Genomic DNA, 4966 nt, shown 5'->3' with positions numbered 1-4966 from the left:
GACAGGGGGGGGGGGGGGGGGGGGGCATGGAGCTGGTGCGTCTGTGTTCGTAGAGTGTTGGATTCCAGCTCACTCCCAACTGCTCCAAGAGCAAACCAACACATCCGCACTCACAATTATTTACATTTCTACTACCCCCATCTGGCCACTGCCCATCTAGCGAGGCCAGAGAGAGACTCACTTCTTAACTCCATTCGTCACAGAGTTCAAACTGTCACCGAAGCCCTGGGAGGTGTAAGGAACAGGACACATCTGGTTCTTGGAAGGACCTGCCCAGGCATCCGAAGAGGATCTTTCCTCTTTGGGCTGGGGAAGGGTTTCCTGCTCACACTCAAGTCGTCCAGAGACAGCCAGATTCCAAACTCACTTTATACGTGCTCCTCTCTCAGGAAAACCCTCCAGTTACCCAAACCTCTTAACGTCTGAGTTGGTTTTCCTTTTTTTTTTTTTTCCAGCTGGGATAATCACTGACCACGCCAAGCTCCCCACTGCCACCCCAGAGAGCCGGGCCAGCTGCAGGCCTTCCTCCCCGGTAGTCACTCAGAAAAGTAATTGGCCAAAGATTATTCTGAGTAATTTCATGGCAAGGGTTTTTTGTATACCAAACAGGGACTTGTCTTTGTCAAAAAGTCTTTACAAAGTACCCAAGTGCTAGGTGTCAGACAGGACAAGTTTTTTAATCATGTTAAAATGATTTATTTAAACGTCAAGCCATGTCACCTCACTTCCTTTCATTTTTCAAACTGTTTGTGTTTTTTCTGGATGATAAATTTATCTTCAGACAGCCTCAATATGACTAATTAACTTTGAAATATAAGAACCAGATGTGTGAGTTGGAGAGCTTTCTGAACTGATGCCAGACGGGCTGGTGGGTTTTTTTCTTCTTCTTCTTCTTCCTTGCCTTCCCCCCGCCCGCCCCCCGCCGCCCCACAACCCCGCATTCTCTCTCCCTGCTGGCTGCCCTGAAATTGCTAAGCAGAGACACATTTAGTAAATGGAATCACAGGACTCCAGCTAGAGTGAGCACCCACGGCTTGTTCTCTGCTTTCTACTGCTTAGCCTCTCAAGACCCCATGCTCTCCCTTTGAAAGTGACCCCAGGACGCCTCCCTGCGACTGGCAGAGCTGTCCTCGGAGGAGGGGCTGGGAAAATTCCCCGGGCCCACCCCTTCCTTAATGATCTATGGGTGTGGAGCAGGGAGCTGCCAGAATGCATTTGCCACATGAAAGTAAGTCACCCTGCACTGTGACACAGAGTGATTTCTTCTAAAGAGTCTTCCCCTGTGAAGTGCTCCTCAGATCTGCCTCCTCCCTGCTCCCTTTTGATGAGCAACCCCATGCACAGCACAGGAGGAATAGCAGGGGTGGAGGCTGGCAAGTAAGTCTCTCAACTCCCTAAGCCACAGTGCTTTTCAGTAATGGCACGTTGGGGGTTGGAAGCCACAGATGTGTGTGTTTGTGTGTGTGTGTGTGTGTCTGTCTGTCTGTCTGTCTGTCTGCGTCTGTGTGTTTCACTCTCAGGGACAGAATGGGTGAGAGCAAAAATGAAAATTCCTCTTTGCAGGATGTGTGCAGCTAAGGAAAGAGACCGGAGTGGAAGGCATGAGCTGGGTACCTCAGTTTCCCCGTGTAGCTATGACGGCCCGCTCCACCCAGTCTCTCTACCAGAAGTAGGTTAAGGTTATGTGAGATCACAAGGGGGAAAGTGCTCTGAGTACTTGGAAAGACATGCGCACATCCTAAGGGATTATTAGGATAATTACCGCTATTATTATATCATCATGACCAGTATCATTAACATGCCTCTTAATGTCTGAGATTTTTCACCTGGGATAGTCTCACTCACTCGCAAGGCCAGTGGAGTTCCTCACAATGCCAGGCTCCAAACAGTGGGCTTGGTTCTTTTCCTTCTCAGGAAGAATGCCAACAGAACACCTTCTGGGGCCAGAGAGGAAGATGCCCCGCCTGACAGCCCAGACTCCCTGCTGCTGGCAGAAGAGGACTCAGCCACCAACAAACACCAGCACCTGTGCTGTCAGGGGACAGGGGAGTCAAGTGGCTGTCCCTCGGCTTCCCCAGAGAGCAAAGCAGATGAGAGGACTGGGGACAGTCCCAGCTGCTCCCCCCCCCCGCGACCCAGCCATTCTGGAGCTCTTTAAAAAGCTTTGTTTCCCACTCTGGGGGCAGGACCAAGATGCAGCAAGCAGGTTGGACTCCCAAAAATGTAACCAGGTAAGGCAGGTCCCTTCGGATCCTCGTGCTTCTCCTGCCCCGAGCCCCGCTTCCTTTCACAGAACACTCCCTTGCTTTCAGCAATGCCACCTAGTCCCCAGGGAGGGGGGAGTGTCACCCCTCAAGGAGGGGTTTGCATCTTAGCAGGAGTTTCTGGGAACTTAGGAAGAAAAGGCCTTCAATCATTCCACACAGAAAGCCATGAAAAGGAGGGGAAGGAACGGATGGGGCGGGAGAGCATGCTTCACACTTCCCAGAGCAAATCGTGCCTGCTCCGGATGCCCAGGAGACATCTCCCAGGCAGACAGATGGACCGGAGTGGGTGGGGGTAGTGGGGAAGGCAACACAGAGGAGGCCAGCCTGGTCGCCCCCCAGCCCTGACCTGAGGCAGCAGGAGGGAAGGCCCTGTTATAGGGCAAGGGCGGTGAGTCTTAGCACGTACCCGTGGAAGCATGCCCCCACCTCCTAGAGCCCTGGCCCCTCCTCTCGGAACACAACACTGCCAAGCCTGCCAGAACTCCTTGGGGAGTGGGAGAGGAAGGTGGCAGGAATACAGAGAACTACAGCTTTGTTTGGTATCTTCCAGCTTCCCAGAACAGACAGACAAACAGATGAGCAAGCAGTGCAACAATCCAGTGAGAGAGACAGAGAGCATGTGTGCGTGCACGCGCGTGCAGACACACACACACACACACACACACCAGTGCAGCAGCACTGGCCCCAACCATCCCCAAGAGGGTACCGTTACAGAGCCCTGAATGCCCCACCCCCCACAACCCCCACCAGGGCGCACTGCCCCCCTTTCCCCAGGGGAAAAAATTTTCAGATAATTTTTGGACTATGAATAACATTTCCTGCTATGTCAAACGAAGATAATTATGGAGCTTACCAAATCGCAGGATCCCTGATTAACTGACCCCGGACAGGGAAGTCTGGGAAGTTTGGGAACCCCACAGACTGGGAAAGTGAGCCCTGAGCTCCTGGGACTGGCGTGGGACCACTGCCTCCCACAGCTCTGCTCTGCCAGAGAAAGACCAGACCTGTTTCCAGGGGTCCGCACCTGAGAGCTTCCCTCTCCCTCGGGCTTCCTTCTCTCCCCAGTGGAACTACAATTCGCGGTGATGAGCCAGAAGGCGCCCCGTACTTTTGGCTAAGGGAGCCCACCCTGGAACGCCCATCCCACTGCAGAGCCCCACCCAAGCAGTTTTTGAAACTAAAAGACCTGGATTGGCTCTCCCCCCACCCGCCCCCCATGCAAGCATCCCCTCCGTGCCTTCTCCCACTAAGTGCACATAACAAGCCAGAAACTTGACGCTGTAACCGACAGGAACCATCGTTTGGGAGCTGTCAGACGCGATGTCTCAGAGACCCGGGATCCGAGGGCCCTTCCCCCTGTGCAGCCTGAGATATTTAATAAAGTAAAGCCCTCAGGATCAAGAGGCTGCAAGGCCTCCCATTCCTTCCTACGGCTCGCGCTGGAGTTCTTTAAAGCCTGCCTCGCGTCTGTCTCTCTCTCCAGAAAGCCTTTCATGCTGCCTTGCCAGACTGACATTTTGACAAGTTGCCACGAGTGACATCTGATTTGTACAAATTTCAAGACTAATAAATCTACCTGTCAAAGCGGAAACTTTAAAAGGAGCTAAGCCCAGCGGGTATAGTTTAACAGAACTCAAGTTGATGAAACTGTAGGATGGAGAAATTATATCTGTCACAATCCACCCACATTAGTTCTGCAGAAATGTTGGCATGAAACAAATGTCTTTCACGGGCGTTACCGAAAAAAAATTTTTTTAATAAAAAAATTTTTAATTGAAATAGGAGATTAATACCATGAGTAACAAGTAACAGTTCTATTTGTAAACTAACAAATTTTATTTATTTAATTTTTAATTTTGTTGCAGATGTGAGAAGTGTCTCCTCCTACCTCTTAAGCTGTCTCCCTGGGATCTGGACTTTCCATTCAAGCTGGGGCCCATCAATCACGCTGCAGCTCCCCAGCTCGCTGGCTCTTGGGGTGAATGGGGGCTGAGCGCAGTGTGCAGGGCTGAGCGCAGTGTGCAGGGCTGAGGCTGAGGCGGGCCGCGCTACCCACAGCCCTGCGTCCTGGCCGGGCCTCCTGGCACTCTGCTCCTTCATCTGGGCGGGTGCAGGGTGCTGAATCACTTCCCCCACTGCTCTCCAGCCTTGACCTGGAGCCCGAAGTCTGACCCCCCATTCTGGGCTTTGCTGTGGGATTTTTGTTTTAAGGATATGACTGTTGGGGAGCGGGGGGGAGGGGAGAAAGTTATGTCTAGCTAACTTTTTATTTTATTTTGTTTTATTTTTATCTTATCTTTCCTTCCTGTTTCTGACAAGTCCACTTTTGCCCTTAATCATCACGTCACAAATGGAGAAGCCAGGATTCACAGATCAGAGCAAGAAACTGGGGGGGCACGGGAAGGCCTTCTCAGGGTTCCCATGCACCTAGAGAAGCCAAGAACGTGAATGCATCTGCAGCAAAACCCCTGGTGTTCTCTGTCCTTCCCTCTCACTCCCACACCCCCAGAGCCCAAGAGGATAGACTGCTCCAGCTCCTAGAAGTGGCCTCCAGTTGCCCTTAGAGGTGAGCTGTTTTCTGTTTGCTGGCAGCTGTAACCTCCAGATAATTGTTACTATTACTGCTGTCTTTTCTCCTGGGAGTTCAAAATGGGATCTCATTTGCCCTCTCACTCATATGGTTAAGAAGCAAGTAGGCG

At 51.8% G+C, this 4966-nt stretch overlaps 1 long non-coding RNA gene across 1 annotated transcript in view; it reads right to left on the bottom strand.

Moving 5' to 3' along the window:
* Nucleotides 1–4291, bottom strand: part of LOC103659112 — a 7776-nt gene extending 3485 nt beyond the window's left edge. The window contains exon 1 of the long non-coding RNA XR_567402.1: nt 4156–4291. This is a non-coding gene — a long non-coding RNA (uncharacterized LOC103659112). The remainder of the gene's footprint in view (nt 1–4155) is intronic.
* Between the last annotated feature and the right edge of the window lie 675 nt (nt 4292–4966).

The sequence above is a fragment of the Ursus maritimus genome, unplaced genomic scaffold, assembly GCF_017311325.1.
Source record: "Ursus maritimus isolate PB19 unplaced genomic scaffold, ASM1731132v1 scaffold_28, whole genome shotgun sequence".
NCBI lineage: Eukaryota > Metazoa > Chordata > Mammalia > Carnivora > Ursidae > Ursus > Ursus maritimus.
The sequence above is the reverse complement of the archived record's forward strand: the minus strand, read 5'-3'. Positions and strand labels throughout refer to the sequence as shown.